Source organism: Aotus nancymaae, unplaced genomic scaffold (assembly GCF_030222135.1).
Source record: "Aotus nancymaae isolate 86718 unplaced genomic scaffold, 86718_ANA_hifiasm-v0.15.2.pri h1tg000076l, whole genome shotgun sequence".
NCBI lineage: Eukaryota > Metazoa > Chordata > Mammalia > Primates > Aotidae > Aotus > Aotus nancymaae.
In genome coordinates this window covers 26,083,734-26,104,341 of record NW_026988491.1, presented here as the reverse complement: position 1 = coordinate 26,104,341, position 20,608 = coordinate 26,083,734, and the positions used below count along the sequence as shown (strand labels likewise).

General features: G+C 49.7%; 1 long non-coding RNA gene across 1 annotated transcript; it reads right to left on the bottom strand.

Annotated features, from left to right (window-relative positions):
- Positions 1-6,030: 6,030 nt before the first annotated feature.
- Positions 6,031-19,584, bottom strand: LOC135271279 (uncharacterized). The gene is made up of 3 exons (XR_010339406.1): positions 19,527-19,584; positions 17,565-17,708; positions 6,031-6,105 (listed from the first exon to the last, which is right to left on the bottom strand). It is a non-coding gene; the product is annotated as an uncharacterized LOC135271279 (long non-coding RNA).
- Between the last annotated feature and the right edge of the window lie 1,024 nt (positions 19,585-20,608).

Below are 20,608 nucleotides of genomic sequence, written 5' to 3'. Positions count from 1 at the left end.
TCTCAAATCACTCCTTTCCTGTGCTATGTTATAGCAAAAGCCTACTGCTCTGAGGAACTCAGCTGTGGCATTTGCTTATCAGGGCTACCCTTTGCCTTTGACCTTGGTTCTCATCAACTAAGCCAGCTCACCTGGAACCTATATGGATTCATTAGAATTTGGTTCAGCTGCATAAGTAAAAGATAATAGTGGCTTTATTTATTTTCTCACATAAAAGATGTCTGAAGGGAGACAGTCCTGGGGTGGGATGGCAGCCCCACAGTCATCGTGTCTCAGGCTTTTAGCTTTTTGCTTTGCCATCCTCAATGCTTGATTTCCATGTTATGGTCTAAAGTGGCTGCTGGAACTCCAGCCATTACAACTGCATTCTGGGAAGAAGGGAGGGAGGAAGAAGGGAAGGAAGAAGAAATGAAGGGAGGAAGGTAGAAAGGAAAAAAGAATCCTTTTCTTACTTTTTAAAAAAAAAAGACTTCCTTAAATGATAGCTTACAGTAATTTATCTCTATCATCGTCCACAACTTACCTGGCCATACAGGAGACTGGAAAATCTACTATTACAGTGTAGGTAGCAATGTGCCTCGAATTAGGTTCAGTTACTAAGATAGAGGGTTGGGATAGGCAGCTAGCAATTTTTCTTATACTAACATTTCATTATTATTTTTTAAGTGTCAGGGTGTGGCTGGTCCCAAAAGCTCACAAGAAAAATTAATAATTGACATTGGAGCTTTTTTTGAAGTATCACTGCAATCTTGAATTCAGCAGGAAACAAGCAAGTAAGTATGTGAAATAATGATTCCAGCCCCCCCACAACCTTCCTAGTATTCCCATGAACAATATTCATTGATTCCAAGCTACACATTTAAAATATACAAAAAACTGTTCTGAGGCCAAAGAACAGCATGTGTAGTTTGGTTGGCTGCCACCAAGGGATGAGAGGGCTTGTGCATGGCTGTGCACGGTGAACAGTAGGTCCACACACAAGCTGAGCTCGCTGGAGTTGGGTGTATTTGTGTATTTTCCCTCATCCTTTCCAACATCCCCACGATAAGTTATACAAAGAAAAAAACACTGAATTTAAAATATTTCACTATGAAATATTACACTGAATCTACGACTTTATACTCTTCAAGCATTGCAATTCTTCAAACAGCGAGTAGAGACAGAAAGGTAAAGCTGGAAGGACCTTAGAGATTGTCCAGGCTGGGTGCCTCCTTTTCCAGTGAAAGAAACTGTGATGGGGAGAGGTAAAACAGCCTGCTCAAGCTCAAGAGAGATACCATCTCTTGACTCCCAGGCTTGCTCCATTCTAGTCCCTTTGGGGCAGCGGTTGTGTCTGAGGGACCCCTTGGCATTGGAAAACTCCACAGAACAGCCACCAAAGACTTCAGTGACTGCCAGTGAAATCTAGAACAAAAACATGGAATGAGCATTTTTCCCAACACCCTTGTGATTAAGGAGAGACACAGGGGTTCTTCAGAGCCGTACAGCAGCTTTGATGCCCCAGGGTCCATTCCAAGTGGCCCAGCAGGGATGCTGGACAGAGTCATCAGGGCAGGTGTGGCCTGGACTCCAGAGCAGCTCACAGGCAGTGGAAGCACTAGCAGGATGCTACAGAAAACATCAGAGGGATGTGGGGGAGGCATTTCCTCTTTCTCTACATCACCAGCCTCTTGGTTTTCAATGAGTTAGTTCTACATTTCTCCGGGGTGAGGGGGGGAGGTGTAAGAATACAGATACCTGGACTTTCCTCCCAGAAATTCCAAACTAGAAGGTCTGAGTAGGGGCCAGAAAATTTTATTTTTACCACGTGTCCCTGGAGATGCTGAGGTAGCCATCTTGCTACTATCTTAGGACAAGTGATCAGGAAACTCTGCACTGGATGACTCACAGAAAGCCCCACCACCATCCCAGTGCTGCTGTTGTCTGGGAAGACTACTCGGTGAAAAGCTGTGATCCATCCTCCCTTGCTATAATTAATGGACTCTGTAATTAGAAGTTCTTCCTCAGCCTCAGGCTCCCCTACCTCCCACTTTCAGTGTCTTCTCTTCCCTGGTAATGGGAAGCCAGTCTCCCTGTGCTAACCCTCCACAAACTGGAAGCCTATTACTAGGTCACCTGTCAGCCTCTCTGTCCCAGTTAAATAATCCCCATTCCTCTCATCACTTATCCATGTTCCTGTTTTCCAACCCAACAATCATTTCCCCGCTTTTCTCTAAATGCTCTCCAAGTTCTCTCCAGTCCCCCTGCACAAGTTGTCTCTGTTCGTAATTCTTCCCTTGAACAGTTTGTGTCTTGTGAGACTAAAAAGAAATTCCTGCTCCAAAAGGATTTGAAGGCTATTTTGACAAGATTCATTTAAGAAACTTCCCTGCAGCATCACAGCAATCCAGGAAAGAGGGCAGGTTGCATAGGAAAGTCTAAAAGGAAGGTAGTACAATAAATACTCCATTGTCTCCATGGAAACACACCACAAAAGTTTTCTGGATGCCCACACAGGCAAGAAGGTCTGAAGATCCAACTGCTGGCTCACTGGAACGCCAGGAAGGATGGCTTAGCTTTCCCTCCTTTCACGTGGTAGAGATCAGGGTAGGCTGAGACTACCTGACAGACCGAGGAAGTGGGAGAAAACAGAATCCAATGTGGGAACCAGAGAGCAAAGGGTAGTAGTGTAGGAGATGGGTGGATAATCACTGACCCCTGCTGACAATGGCTTCCATTTAAACCATAAGCAGAAATTCACTTTTGAGAAGATTTTTAAGGACATCAAAAAGCCTTCTCAAGGGGATATGAAAAATCAGCCAGGCAAGGTGGATGGAGAAAGAAAGAAAGCGAGACCAAGAGTAGAACACAAAGCAAGACAAAGTTCAGTGGCTGCTGCAGACTTATTTTCTCCAAAGAACAGAAAGAAAGGGAGAAGATGGCAGAGAGAAGAGAGGGCAGCAGAAAAGGTGGAAATTAAGTGAGAATCTGCCTTCCCAGCCTCGGGGGTCCAGAAAATACAGCACATATACACCATGAAATACTATGCAGCCATAAAAAAGAATGAGTTTATGTCTTTTGCAGGAACATGGATGAAGCTGGAAACCATTATTCTCAGCAAACTAACACAGGAACAGAAAACCAAACACTGCGTGTTCTCATTTGTAAGTGGGAGTTGCACAATGAGAACACATGGCCACAGGGAGGGGAGCATCTCACACCGAGACCTGTCAGGGGTAGGGTGAAAGGGGAGGGAGAGCATTAGGAGAAATACCTAAAGCATGCAGGGTTTAAAACCTAGATGACAGGTTGACACCTGCAGCAAACCACCAGGGCACATGTATACCTGTGTAAAAAAACCTGCATGTTCTGCACATGTACCCCAGAACTTAAAGGAAAATTTAAAAAATATTTAAAAAAAGATCAGCCTGGGCAACATGGCAAAACCCTGTCTCTATGATCTATACATCATCATAATAATAATTAACTGGGAGTGGTAGCACACATCTGTACTTCTACCTACATGGGAGGCTAAAGTGGGAGGATCATGTGAGCCCAGGTAGGTCAAGGCTGCAGTGAGCCATGATCATGCCACTGCACCCCAGCCTGGAGAAAAGAGTAAGACACTGTCTTGAGAAAAAAACAAAAGATGGAAGAGGAAGGTAGGAGAGTCAGGAGAGAGATTTGAAGATGCTGCACTGCTGCCTTTGAAGATGGAAGAGGGGCTATGAGCTAAGGAATGCAGGCAGCCTCTATAGAAGTTGGACAAAACAAGGAAACAGATTCTCCCCCAGCATCTCCAAAGGAATGTAGCCCTGACAATATCCTGATTTTATCCTACTAAGATGCATTTCAAACTCAGACCTCCAGAACTTAAAGATAATAAACTTGTATTATATTAAGTGGCTAAGTGAGTCATAATCGGCTGTAGCAACCATAGAAAACTAATATAAAAAGTAATAGAGGCACAGTCGTTTCCCATTACCCACAATGTCGCTTTCTGCAGTTTCAGTTCCCTGAGCACATCCCAAAAATATCAGATGGAAAATTCCAGAAATAAAACGTTCAGTTTTGATTTGCATGCCATTCCAAGGAGCGTGATGAAACCTTACACCATCCCAACTGCCCCACCTGGAGCCATGAATCTCCCTTTGTGTGGCCAATCCACACTGTCTACACTACACTACCAATTCTGTCAGGCACTCAGTAGCTGGCTCAGCTATCTGACTATTGCAGTACATGCATGGGGCAGCAGCGGTGGCAACCCTGGACACTGGCCCCAGTAGCATGGAACCCAGGACCAGATACTGCCACAGTCAGCCCGCAGGTGTGGGAGGGCAGGAGGCGCTCAGTCACAACTCTGTGGCTGCACAGTGCCCAGAGCCTACAAAACTGTGCTCTGGGCCAGGGCCAAGGAAAAGTGAACCCTAGGGTGGGATGGCAGTACACTCCACGATCCTCATGCTCTCAGGGAGCAGCCCTGCCAGAATCTGCCGTGGGCTCAGCCACAGCTGCCACCTAGAAATGGCACAGGTCAGCATCAGTGGCAACCCCTGGCCCTGTCCTCCCTCACCAGCAGCAGGAATCCCAGGGCCAGATGTCACCATGGCACCTAATTTAGGTGGTCGGTGGCGCAGCTGCAAGGGGGCAGAAACCAGTGCTCAGCCTCATCCCAGGGGCTGCAGTGGACCCAGAGCCCGCAACCTCATGTGCTGGGCTTGGGCAAAGGAAGCACAGATCTCAGGGTGGGGGGAGGCGCCTTGGGTGACCCCCAGGCTGTCTGAGACCAGCCCTGCAGCCTCCCATACATTCTGCTGCACCTGCCACTCATAGATGGCATGCGACAGCAGTGGTGGCAACCCCTGATCCTGCCCGCCTCCACCAGCAACACAGACCCAAGGGCCAGACCCTGCTGCGGGGCCTTAATCAGGCCTCGCAGCAGGAGGAGGACTGGAACAGGCACCCAGCCCCATCCCAGTGGCTGCAGGGTACCCAGCGCTCACAACCAGCACCCTGGACCAGGGTCAAAATGGAACAGAAGGAGGGCGGGAACCGGTGCTCAGCCCCACCCCCAAGGCTGCACAGCACCCAGACCCCACGCTCTGGGCCGGGGGAAGGAAGATGGACCCTAGACAGTGCACTGGGCTATTCTTGGGCCGTCTAGGGCCAGCCTCTGCCTTGGGCTCAGCTGCAGCTGCCACCGGCACATGGACATGCAGCAGCCAGTGACAACCACTGACACTGCCCACCCGCACCACTGCAATGAGGATCCCAGGGCCAGAAGCCTCCATAGATCCTAACACAGGCAGTCGGCCCTGCTGCTGCAGGAAAAGAGGAACTGGCCAGCCTGCCTTGAGGATCCAGCAGCTGCACAGCACCCAGCGACTGTGACCCGTTGCTCTATGCATCAGCCAAGAAAGAGGGGCCCTAGGCTGGGAGGGCAGTCTGCTGGTGGCCCTCGGGTCTTCTGGGACTAGCCCTGCCAGCTGATGCCATGGGTTCAGCTGCAGCCACCCCCTGCAGATGGTGCACGTCAGCAGCAGTGGCAACCCTGGACATGCACATGGCGGCCAGCAGCACAGAACCAGGGGCCAGACACCACCATGGCCCTAATGGAGGCGGTGAAGCCACAGCTGCAGGAGGGCACGAAGTGGCGCTCAGCCCCATTCCAGTGGCTGCACAGTGTAGGAACCCCCAGCCCAGCACTCAGGGAGCCGCCAAAGAGGAGCGGGTGGAAGGGGGGTATTCCGCAACCCTCAGGCCTCACTCAGGTCTGGGACCTGCACTGCCACCCTCTGCCATGGCCTCAACTGCAGCTGCCACCTGCACATGGCACGGCAGAAGCGGTGGCAACCTCAGCTCTGCCTGCTGTAACAAGCAGTGGGGGACCCAGGGAACGAGGCCGCCTCAGAGGCTGTCACTTGTCCACCTCTGCACCCCTTTCCCTGCCCTGGTGGCAACCAGCCACCCTCCTACCTCTCCAGTGCTCTGCAGTCTCCACCGCTGCCACCCACACCCACCACAGCGAGGCGAGCCATGGTGCCACAGGCTCCAGCCTCCAGCATGCAGCAGATGGCTCTTTCTTCTCCTGGCATGGAGCAGTTGGGTGGGCAAAGCCAGAAAAGCCTAGAACAGGACACAGACAGTGGTAGCATTAGACCCCCACCTTGTCATGCTGGCCACTGGTGGCACAGGCCAGTTTCGGTGAAGGCACTCACACCCACCCTCCAAAGTCCATGGCAGCTCTTTTTGGCCCAAACTGGCTAGGGAGTGGAGACTGGAGACACCATGGTGTCTGGGCTTCCCGCTCCACAGGAACCACTGGGACCACCCAGGCTGTGCTCAGGAAGCAGGAGCAGCAGAACCTCAGCCCCAGCCAGCCCTCCTCACCAAAATGCTGGTTCCCATTCCTGAGACCTCCACCCACAGGGCCCTGTCACCCCATGGTGTCTGCTACTGCATGCCTGGGCAACTCTGGCAGTCTCTGCAACACAGAATGTGAGGGCTCAGGCCTGGGAACCAAGATGGGTCTGGGTGCCCTGCTGTGATCAGGATTTTCACAGAAACATGTGCCCATCATGCAGGAGGATATGGCCCTTTAGAGTTTAGAGTCTGGGAAGAGGAGGACCACTCCTCTCTCAGAGACGACAGCTGTCACTGAAACCTCCATCGCTTGCCAATGGCAGTGCAGCTTCCGACAGAGCCCCTAACCCACTGCCACCAGCAGTGTAGACCCAGGATAGTGCCAACACCCCAGACCCCACCACTGGCAGCGTAGCATGTGATGGCAGCCCCTAACCTGCCCCTGCCTTAGACACCGCAGCACTCAATAGCACCTGCAGACCACCTCCCTGCCATGAGCAGCACAGCCTGGGATAGCACCCCAACCGACTCCGTGCGGTGGGCAGTGTAACCACAGATAGCATCCCCAACAAGACCCCCCACTGCAGGCAGTGACGTCCCCATATGGCACCCAAACCACCCCCCACTGTGGGCACTGCAACCCTGAATAGTGAGTGCCCTAACCCACTCCCTATCAGGAACAGTGCGGCCCTGGATAGCGCCCCCAACCAACTCCCTGCCTTGGGCAGTGCAGCCACGGATAGCACTCCAAACTCCCTCTCCACCTTGGGAAGTATCCCCATGGATAGCTCGGGTAGCCCCTGATAGTGCACCCAACCTGCCCCTGCCACAACCCACGCAGCCCAGAATAGCACACTCACCTACTCTTTGCCAGGCAGTGCAGATCCCTGAGAGCACCCAACCCACCCACCGCCTCCCACACACTCAGGCTGTGCATCTGGCCCCAACAGTGCCCCCGCCAACCCTCTAGCCCACTCCACAGGCAGTCCAACCCTGTGTAGCTCTCCCAACAAGCTCCCCCACCTCTGTCTCAGTGTAGTCCCCATGGCACCTTTAAACACACCCCTCCCTGCCACCAGCAGTGTAGCACCCTATAGTAACCCTAACCCATCCTCCATCACCAGCACTGCAGCCCCAGATAGTGCCCCCAACCCGCTCCCCATGTGGGCAATGCAGCCTTGGATAGTGCCCCCAGCCAACTCCCAGACACAGGCAATGATGTCCTGGATATCACATCCCCCACCCACTGGAGGCAATGTATCACCTGATAGCAACCCTAACACACCCCTCACCGCTGGCAGTGTTGCACCACTGCACTCCAGCCTGGGCAACAGAGCAAGACCCTGTCTCAAACAACAACAGATAGACAGACAGATAGATAGATAGACAGACAGAAAGAAAAAAAGATAGATAAATGATAGATAGATAGATAGACAGAAAGAAAAAAAGATAGATAGATAGATAGATAAAATTCTAATACCTATTCTCCCAGCTTCTCATGAAAGGCTAAAATCCAAAAACATGGAAACACAGCTTTCTCTCCAAAACTAAGCCAATGGTCAAACTACAGCCTAAATCTAGAAGGAACTGACCCAGCAGAGTGGCTCACATGTATAATCCCAGTGCTCTGGCGTTTCTTGAGACCAGAAGTTCAAGACCAGGTTGGGCAGCATAGTGAGACCCCAGCTCTACAAACAATTAAAGTTAGCCATGGTGGTGCCTGCCTGTAATCCCAGCTCTTCAGGAGGCTGAGGTAGAGGGATCACTTGAGCCCAGGAGTTCAAGCCTGGGCAACATAGACACCATCTCTACAAAATATTCAAAAAATTAGCCAGGCATAGTGGCACAAACCTGTAGACCCAGCTACTTGGGAGGATCTCTTGAGCCCAGGAGGTCAAGATCACAGCTGCAGGGAGCTGTGATTGCACCACTGCACTCCAGCCTGGGAGACTGAGGCCCTAAAAACAAAGCAACAACAACAACAGCAAAACCCACAACTAAGCCACTGGTCAAACTAAAGCCTAAATCTAGATGGAATCCCTATATCACAGCCCAAACTATAAGACTTGTCCTGGTTCTACCTCATGAAAATGACAGGCAGCCTGCAAGGTTAGCAGAATTCTCAGACAACTTCTACCATGCCCCACTCAGTCTTCATATACTAAGAAACACGCTTTGCAACTTCTAGGGCACTCTGCAATTTCCCCCATCCTACCCCCGCCACTCCACTCTTATCTCACCTTTCTTCACAAATGTTGATGTCCTGACAAATCAACTCAACAAAAGCCGAACTAATATGAAATTGTGGGGAGTAGAGGGAATGGCAGTGACAAATTGTTGAGACAGCATGTATGGTGACATGATGGGTTAAGAGCCCAGTCTCTGAAGTCTCTGAAGGGGTGAATCCCAGCATTACCACCTACTAGCTGTGCAAGGATGGGCAAACACCTTAACCTCTCCAAGCCTCCTTCCTCTCTGTGAACTAGAAATGTTAACAGTGCCTACCTCATATTTTAAAACACATGAAGTCCTTGAAGAATGCTTAACCATAGTGAGCACTCAGTTTATTATTTCCAGGTTTCAAGCACCTTATAAATAGTGTCTTCTATTATCTCGTTTAATCATCTCAAAGATGCTTTGAGCTCCACTGTATGGATGAACAAACCAAGACTTAGAGAAGCTCTGTAAGCAGCTCAAGATAATGGAGCTGGTGGGATGGAGCTGGGGCTTCACTTGAGATCTGATGTCAAAGCCCAGGTTCTACCAGAGCACCATGATACCTGCCTGGGGGATGTAGTCTCCATGAATAAAGAACTGGACATGGAGACAAAGAAAACACCAACCCTGGCAGCACCAAACAGTGATGATGGCTGTTTTTCAAGTGCTCTGTTGGTTCAAAACAAGGAAGAACTAGACAGGGGCAAAGAATAAGATGTCACAGGTGAAAGCTGCAACTATACAAATATATATTATACACTGGGGTTCTGAATTTGTTTCCCCCTGGAGAAATGCAATTTGAAAATGTTTCCTTTCTGCAGAATGCAATTTGGAGATTTTTTCAAAAAGCTAAAATTAGATTTATCATTCCATCCAGTGATGCCATTACTGGGATATACCCAAAGGAAAATAAATCCTTCTACCAAAAAGAAACCTGTGATTCACATGTTTATTTCAGCACTATTCACAACAGCAAAGACATCGAATCAACTTAGGTGATCATCAACAGTGGATTGGATAATGTGGCATATATGCACCAGGAAATGATATGCAGCTGTGAAAAAGAATGAAATCATGTCCTTTGCAGCAACATGAGTGCAGCTGGAGGCCATTATGCTAAGTAAATTAACTCAGGAACAGAAAACCAGACCCTGCATATTCTCACTTACAAGTGGGAACTCAATATTAGGTACTCACAGACATAAAGATGGGAACAAGAGATACTGGAGGAGTTGGGGGGAAAGACTGAAAAACTATCTATTGTGCTGGGCATGGTGGCTCACGCCTGCAATCCGAGCACTTTTGGAGGCCATGGTGGATCACTTGAGGTTAGACATTCAAGACCAGCCTGGCCAACATGGTGAAATCCCATCTTTACTTAAAATACAAAAATTAGCCAGGCGTGGTAGTGTGCACCTGTAATCCCAGCTACTCAGGAGGCTGAGGCAGGAGAATCTCTTGAACCTGAGAGGTGAAGGCTGCAGTGAGCCTAGATTGTGCCACTGCACTCCAGCCTGGGGGACAGAGTAAGGCTCCATTTCAAAAGAAAGAAATAAACAAAAGAAGGAAAAAAAGGAAGGAAGAAAGGAAGGAAGGAGGGAAGGAGAAAGAGAGAGAAAGAGAGAAAGAAAGAAAAGAAAGATAAAGGAAGAAAAGGAAGGAAGGAGGAAAAATAAAAGGAAATTTATTGGGTACTATGCTCACAACCTGGGTGGCAGATCAATCATACCTCAAACCTCAGCATCACATAATACATCCATGTAACAAACATGCCCACGTGCCCACCTGAATCATTTTTTTTTTTTTGAAGATGGGGTTTCACCATGATGGCCAGGCTGGTCTTGAACTCCTGACCTCAGGTGATCCACCCACCTCAGCCTCCCAAAGTGCTAGGATTACAGGCATGAGCCACTGCACCTGGCAAATCTATTTTTTTTTTAAAGCAGAAACTGTAGTAAGTGAAAGCCAGCTAGAACCTGGTACCTAAATGTGGACCATCATACAGCAAACTTCCCTCTAGCCTTAGAAATGGAACTCACCATATATCACCCAAGTGGACATAAGGTGCAGCCTGAAGCAATTCACACTCCTATCTGTTGGTAAGAACTAGGTAGGGACAGACCTTGCTTTGAAATAAAGGAGAAAACTGACATGGAGATGGGCAAAACCCTTTCAGAACCATATGCCAAAGTCTGAGGGGTGGAGCAACTCTCAAAACAATTCAAGGACACGTGGACTTCATGAAATGAAGAGTAAAAATCTATAGTGAGAATCTCCTAAAGGAAAAATGAAATGGAAGGGGCAGGTGCCATGTCTCATGCCTGTAATCCCAGCACTTTGGGAGGTCGAGGTGGGTGGATCACAAGGTCAGGAGTTCAAGACCAACCTGTCCAAGATAGTGAAACCCCATCTCTACTAAAAATACAAAAAAATAGCTAGGCGTGGTGGTGGGCACCTGTAATTCCAGCTACTCAGGAAGCAAAGACACAAAACTGCTTGAACCCAGGAGGCGAAGGCTGCAGTGAGCTGAGATTGTGCCACTGCATACCAGCCTAGGCAACACAGCAAGACTCTGTCTCATGAAAAAGAAAAAAAGAAAAAGAAAAGAAGAGAAAAATGAAATGGAAGGAGATGAAAAGGAATATATGTAACATAGGCAAGAACTTCATGACTAAAACACCAAAAGCATTGGCAACAAAAGCCAAAATAGACAAATGGAACCTAATTAAACTCCACAGCTTCTGTACAGCAAAGGAAACAGTCAATAGAGTGAACCAACAACCAACAGAATGGGAAAAAATTTTTGCTACCTACCCATCTGACCAAGGGCTAATATCCAGTCTACAAAGAACTAAAACAGATTTACAAGAAAAAAACAAACAAACCCATCCAAAAGTGGGAGAAGGATATGAACAGACATTTTTCAAAAGAAGACATAGATGAGGCCAACAAACACATGAAAAAATGCTCATCATCACTGATTAGCAGAGAAATGCAAATCAAAACCACATTGAGACATCACCTCACGCCAGTTAGAAAGGCGATCATTAAAAAATCTGGAGACAACACATGCTGGAGAGGATGTGGAGAAATAGGAACACTTTTACACTGTTGGTGGGCGTGTAAACTAGTTCAACCATTGTGGAAGACAGTGTGGTGCTTCCTCAAGGACCTAGAAATAGAAATTCCATTTGACTAAGCAATTCCATTACTGGGTATATACCCAAAGAATTATAAATTGTTCTATTATAAGGACACATGCACACGTATGTTCATAGCAGCACTGTTTATAGTAGCAAAGTCTTGGAACCAACCCAAATGCTCATCGACGATAGACTGGACAAGGAAAATGTGGCACATATACACCATGGAATACTATGCAGCCATAAGAAACGATGAGTTCGTGCCCTTTGTAGGGACATGGATGAATATGGAAACCATCATTCTCAGCAAACTGACACAAGAACAGAAAATCTAACACCTCATGTTCTCACTCATAGGCGGGTGTTGAACAATGAGAACACATAGACACAGGGAGGGGAATATCACACACTGGGGTCTGTTGGGGGGGGCCAAGGGAGGGACAGTGTGGGGTGGGGAGGTAGGGGAGGGATAATATGGGGAGAAATGCCAGATGTGGGTGACGGGGGATGGAGGCAGCAAACCACATTGCCATGTGTGTACCTATGCAACAATCCTGCATGATCTGCACATGTACCCCAGAATCTAAGTACAATTTAAAAAAAAAAATTTGCAAGGGATCAAAAAGCATTTAAATATCCACATGAAGATATTTACCAGCAAGACTGATACCATACACACACACACAAAACAATCAAATCATTGATATTAAGAATACATTGGAGAATTTCTCCAAGAATGTAGAGGAAAAGGATAACAGAATGAAAGTAATGGGAATGAGAGCTCTGTGACACCCAATTTTAAAACACCAATATTAATATAACACATTTTTCAGAATACAGGAGAACAAGAACAACAAACTAATGGGAAAAAAAACAAATAGAGAAGACAAGAATGCAGAAAAAAGGATGAAAAGGAATGAGCAAAGTCTCCAGGAAATATGGGACTATGTGAAAAGACCTAATTTACGTTTGATAGGTGTACCTGAATGTGATGAAGAGAATGAATCCAAGTTGGAAAATACTCTTCAGGATATCATTCAGGAAAATTTTCCCAACCTGGCAAGGCAGGGTAATATTCAACTCCAGGTAATACAGAGAACACCACAAAGATATTCTTCAAGAAGACCAACCCCAAGGCACATAATCGCCAGATTTATTAGGGTTGAAATGAGGGAGAAAATACTAAGGGCAGCCAGAGAGAAAGGTCAGGTTACCCATAAAGGGAAACCTATCAGACTTACAGCAGATCTCTCAGCAGAAACCCTACAAGCCAGAAAAGAGTGGGGACCAATATTTAACATCCTTAAAGAAAAGAACTTTCAACCCAGAATTTCCTATCCAGCCAAACTAAGCTTTATGAGCGAAGGAAAAATTAAATCTTTTGCAAACAAACAAGTACTTAGAGAGTTCACCACCACCAGGCCTGCTTTACAAGAGCTTCTGAAAGAAGCACTATACATATAAAGGAACAACCAATATCAGCCTTTCCAAAAATATATCAAAAAGCAAAGAACTTTAACACAATAAAAAAATTACATGAACTAATGGGCAAAACAGCCAGCTAGCATCAAACGCCGGTATTAAACTTATATATATTTTAATTGGATAAAAAGCCAAAACCCATCGGTATGCTGCATCCGGGCCCATCTTACATGCAACAATACACAAAGACTCAGAGAGAAGGAGGAAGATTTACCAATCAAACAGAGAGTAAAAATAAACTAATAAACAAAAAGCAGGAGATGCAATTCTCGGCTCTGATAAAGTAGACTTTAAAGCAACAAAGATCAAAAGAGGCGAGGAATGACATTACATAATGGCAAAAGGATCAATGCAACAAGAAAAGCTAACGATTCTATAGATCAACGAGATAGAAAATTAACAAGGATATTCAGAACTTGAACTCAGACCCGGAACAAGTAAACTTAATAAACATTTATAGAACTCTCCACTTCAAATACACAAAACATACATTACCACCTCACACCTATTCCAAAGGTGACTATATAATTGGAAGTAAATCACTCCTCAGTAATCGCATAGCATTTCATAGGTTTAAATTAAATATTGGTTGGCTGTTTGTTTGTTATCTTCTTCCCTTATTCCTTCCTGACTACGTCATTAAGTATAATTACCAGTATAAAAGAGGTTTTCAATACCCATTACTAAACTGCATTCTAGCCTGGGCAAGAAAGCAATACTCCCATTCTCTCTCCCTCTTTCTTTTCCTTCTCCCTCCTCCCCATTCTCTCTCTCTCTTTCTCTTCCTTTTTCCTCCTTCCTATTCTCTCTCTCTCTTTCTCTTTAAAAAAAAAGGAAAATATTTTTTGACTTAAAAAAAAATCATGTTGTATAAAAAGAAATCCTCACATAGAAATATCCTGGCAGAATATGTATTAAAACGCTGGAAAACTTTAAACTATTCCAGGATCTGAGAAAATTACTTAGAAATGAATGAAAATCAGACTGACCCTGGCTTTTCCTCTGTGATAGAAAATTCAGGGAAACACTAGAATACCATCTACACAGTTGAGGGGAAGGGATAGGAACCCAAGTAACCAGAGATTTTGAAAACACACTTTTGTAGTCTGACATCTGTGAAAATAACATACTTGGCTGTTTTTGCTTTGAGAGTACATATCACCAATAAGCGGCTTAAGAAAAATATCACCTTAGTTCAACCATTATGGAAGACAGTGTGACGATTCATCAAGGATCTAAACAAGAAACATCATTTGACCCAGCAATCCCATCACTGGGTATATACTCAAAGGATTATAGATCATTCTGCTATGAAGACACATGCACACATTGCTTATTGCAGCACTATTTACAAAAGCAGAGACTTGGAACCAACTCAAATGCCCACCAATCATAGACTGGATAAAGAAAATGTGGCATATATACACCATGGAATACTATGCAGTCATAAAAAAGAATGAGTTTCATGTATTTTGCAGGGACATGGATGAAGCTGAAAACCATCATTCTCAGCAAACTAACACAGGAAGAGAAAATCAACCACCTCATTTTATCACTCATAAGTGGGAGTTGAACAACGAGAACACATGAACACAGGGAGGGGAACATCACATACTAAGGCTTGTTAGGGCATGGGGAGAAAGGGGAGGGAGAGCATTAGGACAAATACCTAATGCACGCGGGGCTTAAAACCTAGATGACAGGTTGACACCTGCAGCAAACCACCAGGGCACATGTATACCTGTATAACAAACCTGCACATTCTGCACATATATCCCAGAACTTAAAGTAAAATTTAAAAAACATTTTAAAAGAGATCAGCCTGGGTAACATGGCAAAATCCTGTCTCTATGATCTATACATCATCATCATAATAATTAACTGGGAGTGGTAGCACACACCTGTACTTCTACCTACATGGGAGGCTAAAGTGGGAGGATCATGTGAGCCCAGGTAGGTCAAGGCTGCAGTGAGCTATGATCATGCCACTGCACCCCAGCCTGGAGAAAAGAGTAAGACACTGTCTTGAGAAAAAAACAAAAGATGGAAGAGGAAGGTAGGAGAGTCAGGAGAGAGATTTGAAGATGCTGCACTGCTGCCTTTGAAGATGGAAGAGGGGCTATGAGCTAAGGAATGCAGGCAGCCTCTATAGAAGTTGGACAAAACAAGGAAACAGATTCTCCCCCAGCATCTCCAAAGGAATATAGCCCTGACAATATCCTGATTTTATCCTACTAAGATGCATTTCAAACTCAGACCTCCAGAACTTAAAGATAATAAACTTGTATTATATTAAGTGGCTAAGTGAGTCATAATCGGCTATAGCAACCAGAGAAAACTAATATAAAAAGTAATAGAGGCACAGTCGTTTCCTATTACCCACAATGTCACTTTCTGCAGTTTCAGTTCCCTGAGCACATCCCAAAAATATCAGATGGAAAATTCCAGAAATAAAACGTTCAGTTTTGATTTGCATGCCATTCCAAGGAGCGTGATGAAACCTTACACCATCCCAACTGCCCCACCTGGGGCCATGAATCTCCCTTTGTGTGGCCAATCCACACTGTCTGCACTACCAATTCTGTCAGGCACTCAGTAGCTGGCTCAGCTAACAGAGTAACTATTGCAGTACATGCATGGGGCAGCAGCGGTGGCAACCCTGGACACTGGCCCCAGTAGCATGGAACCCAGGACCAGATGCTGCCACAGTCAGCCTGCAGGTGCGAGAGGGTACGAGGCGCTCAGTCACAACTCTGTGGCTGCACAGTGCCCAGTGCCTGTAAACTGGTGCTCTGGGTCAGCGACAAGGAAAAGTGAACCCTAGGGTGGGATGGCGGTACACTCCATGATCCTCACGCCCTCAGGGAGCAGCCCCATCAGAATCTGCCATGGACTCTGCCACAGCTGTCACCTGGAAATGGGGCAAGTCAGTATCAGTGGCAACCCCTGGCCCTGTCCTCCCCCACCAGCAGCAGGAATCCCAGGGCCAGATGTCGCCATGGTGCCTAATTTAGGTGGTTGGCGGTGCAGCTGCAAGGGGGTGGAAACCAGCGCTCAGCCTCATCCCGGGGGCAGCAGTGGGCCCAGAGCCCGTGACCCCACACTCTGGGCTTGGGTAAAGGAAGCACAGATCTTAGGGTGGGGGGAGGTGCCTTGGGTGACCCCCAGCCTGTCTGAGACCAGCACTGTGGCCTCCCGTACATTCTGCTGCACCTGCCACTTATAGATGGCATGCGACAGCAGCAGTGGCAACCCCTGATCCTGCCCATCTCCACCAGCAACACGGACCCAAGGGCCAGACCCTACTGCAGCACCTAAGTCAGGCCTTGCAGCAGGAGGAGGAGGACTGGAACTGGCACCCAGCCCCATCCCAGTGGCTGCAGGGTACCCAGCGCCCACAACCAGCCCCCTGGACCAGGGTCAAAAAGGAACAGAAGGAGGGCGGGAACTGGTGCTCAGCCCCACCCCCGAGGCTGCACAGTGCCCAGACCCCACGCTCTGGGCAGGGGCAAGGAAGACAGACCCTACATGGTACACTGGGCAATTCTCGAGCCATCTAGGGCCAGCCTCTGCCTTGGGCTCAGCTGCAGCTGCCACCTGCATATGGCCATGCAGCAGTCACAGTGAAAACCACTGATGCTGCCCACCCGCTCCACCTCAATAAGGATCCCAGGGCCAGAAGCCTCCGCAGCTCCTAACACAGGCAGTCGGCCCTGCTGCTGCAGGAAAGCAGGAACTGGCCAGCCCGCCTTGAGGACTCAGCGGGTGCACAGTACCCAGCGACCGTGACTTGTCACTCTGTGCATTGGCCAAGAAAGAGGGGCCCTAGGCTGGGAGGGAAGTCTGTTGGGTGGCCCTTGGGTCTTCTGGGACTAGCCCTGCCAGCTGATGCCATGGGCTCAGCTGCAGCCGCCCCCTGCAGATGGTGCATGTCAGCAGTGGGGGCAACCCTAGACATGCACACGGCGGCCAGCAGCACAGAACCAGAGGCCAGATGCCACCGTGGCCATAAGGAGGCAGTGAAGCCACAGCTGCAGGAGGGCAGGAAGTGGCACTCAGCCCCATTCCAGTGGCTGCACAGTGTACAGACCCATGGCCCAGCACTCAGGGAGCCATCAAAGAGAAGCGGATCCTAGGGTGGGAGGGGGGTATTCTGTGAACCTCAAGCCTCACTCAGGTCTGGACCTGCACTGCCACTCTCTGCCATGGACTCAACAGCAGCTGCCACCTGCACACGCTGCGGCAGAAGAGGTGACAACCCCAGCTCTGCCTGCCGTAACCAGCAGTGGGGGACCCGGGGACCAAGGCCACCTCTGAGGCTGCCACCTGGCCACCTCTGCACCCCTTTCCCTGCCCTGGTGGCAGCCAGCCACTTCCTACCTCTCCAGTGCTCTGCAGTCTCCGTCACTGCCACCCACCACAGCGAGGCGAGCCGTGGTGCCACAGGCTCCAGCCTCCAGCATGCAGCAGACAGCTCTTCCTTCTCCTGGCATGGAGCAGCTGGGTGGGCAAAGCCAGAAAAGCCTAGAACGGGACACAGACAGTGGTAGTGTTAGACCCCCACCTTGTCATGCTGGCCACTGGGTGGCACAGGCCAGTTTCGGTGAAGGCACTCACACCCACTCTCCAAAGTCCATGGCAGCTCTTTTTGGCCCAAACTGGCTAGGGAGTGGAGACTGGAGACACCATGGTGTCTGGGCTTCCCACTCCACAGGAACCACTGGGACCACCCAGGCTGTGCTCAGGAAGCAGGAGCAGCAGAACCTCAGCCCCAGCCAGCCCTCCTCACCAAAATGCTGGTTCCCATTCCTGAGACCTCCACCCACGGGGCCCTGTCACCCCATGGTGCCTGCTACTGCATGCCTGGGCATCCCTGGCAGTCTCTGCAACACAGAATGTGAGGGCTCAGGCCTGGGAACCAAGATGGGTCTGGGTGCCCTGCTGTGATCAGGATTTTCACAGAAACATGTGCCCACCATGCAGGAGGATATGGCCCTTTAGAGTTTGGAGTCTGGGAAGAGGAGGATCACTCCTCTCTCAGAGACGACAGCTGTCACTGAAACCTCCATCACTTGCCAATGGCAGTGCAGCTTCCGACAGAGCCCCTAACCCACTGCCACTGGCAGTGTAGACCCAGGATAGTGCCAACACCCCATCCCCCACCACTGGCAGTGTAGCACATGATGGCAGCCCCTAACCTGCCCCTGCCTTAGACACCACAGCACTCGATGGCACCTGCAGACCACCCCCCTGCCATGGGCAGCACAGCTCGGGATAGTGCCCCAACTGACTCCCTGCAATGGGCAGTGTAACCACAGATAGAGTCCCCCACCAGATCCCCACCGCAGGCAGTGATGCCCCTATATGGCACCCAAACCAACCCCCACTGCGGGCACTGCAACCCTGAATAGTGAGTGCCCTAACCCACTCCCCATCGGGAATAGTGCAGGCTCCAGCCTCCAGCATGGGCTGCGGGCGGCTACTACTCCTCCTCCTCTAAGCCCACTCGGAGCAGGTGGGCCCACATACCCAGAACAGTCTGAAACGGCGAGACTAACGTGTACACAAAAAAAAACTACAAAGAAGCAGAAGAATCCAGTCTAGAACCTGACCAGACAATGCTGCAGACATAAAATCGAACAACAGTTAAAACATTAGGTCCTCAAAATGAACAATTCATTAGGAAACCGCAATTTGCCAGGCAAGGTGGCTCACGCCTGTGATCCCAGCACTTTGGGAGGCCTAGTTGGGCGGATTACCTGAGGTCAGGAGTTTGAAACCAGCCTGACCAATATGGTGAAACCCCATCTCTACTAAAAATACAAATATTAGCCTGGCATCATTTTGGTGGGTGTCTGTAGTCCCAGCTACTCAGGAGGCTGAGACAGGAGAATTGCCTGAACCCAGGAGGTGAAGGTTGCAGTGAACGGAGATTGTGGCACTGCACTCCAGCCTAGGCGACAGAACCAGACTCAGTCTCTTAAAAAAAAGTAGAAATGCGGGTGTGATTTTAGAAAACGGGGACTCATACACTATAGATGGAAATGAAAATGAGGATACCCCAGCTCAGAGGGCCATGGGGCTCGGAGGGACCCAGGTCCTGGGCTTCACCATGGCTCAGGGCCTGTGCACTCGTAGATGCTGGATGCAGGTCAAACACGGGCATAACCTTCCTGGCAGGGTTGCAGACGCTGCCACGGCCAGGACCCCACAACCACCCCCACGTGGATGACTGGGGCCCAAATGCCCACAAAGAAGTCAGGATCGGAAAGCAGGGAGCCGCGGAGAAGGAGCAGGGTGGCCTGGAGGGTTCCCGGTGGGGTACAAGTCCCCGCCACTTACCGCAGAGACCTGCCTCCTCCTCCACTATCACGTAGAAACCGCCACGACTTCTCCGAAGAAACTTCTCCAACTGCGCCACCGCCTCTTCTCCCTCCGTCCGCTGCCTCTTCTCCCTCCGGCCGCGCCGCCGCCTCTTCTCCCTCCGGCCGCGCCGCCGTTTCTTCTCCCTCCGTCCGCTGCCTCTTCTCCCTCCGGCCGCGCCGCCGCCTCTTCTCCCTCCAGCCGCGCCGCCGTTTCTTCTCCCTCCGGCCGCCGCCTCTTCTCCCTCCGGCCGCGCCGCCGCTTCTTCTCCCTCCGGCCGCGCCGCCGCTTCTTCTCGCTCTGACCGCGCCGCTGCTCCTGCCGGATCCTCGCAGGAAGCGCAGTCTCGGCTTCCGTAGGGCACGTACGCCGGCAGCGTCCCTCCCTTCAAGCTGAAGCGCCACCCCCTCTTAAAGGGGCCGCGGCTCAGGCCTGGCCAGAACCGCCTCGGATTGCGGCACAGGCTGACACTCTGTCCAGCCCCAGGGGTGAACTAAAGGCCTCCTGTCTCTCATCCTCCCTGGCTCTAGCGCCCTAGAGGTGGCAGGAGTGGAGCCTTGTGACACCAGCGCCGAGATCAGCTCCCTTTGCCTGGAGCGCCCGGGATCTGCCCCTGCTTCCTCTGGACCTCAGCTTCAAGATCTGCCAAGGAAGCGGCCTGGAGGGAGCTCTGGGCTCCCTCAAGCTCAGCGCCTCAGGATCCAGGGTGGGCTCTCTTGCCCCTCTGCAGAGGGGACCTAGAGAACCACGAAAAACTGTGGGCTGGAGACACAGTCCCGAGGGCAGCAGGGCCTCCTTGGCCTCACTGTCCGCATCTGTCCTGTGTGAGCCTGGGGGCCTTGCTAGGGCCCAGACACCTGCGGCCTCACCAGGGCTGCCTGGGTCACCCAGCTCCCCAGGAGACAGGCAGGGGCCCTGGGGTCCAGCGCTGCCCCCACCTCAACTCCATCTTGGATCAGCGCCCGGAGGGGCCCTGTGGACTGGACCCAGACCCACCCCCTTCTGGCCTCAACAACCCGTCATTTACATTAGGTATTTCTCCTAGTACTGTCACTTCCCTA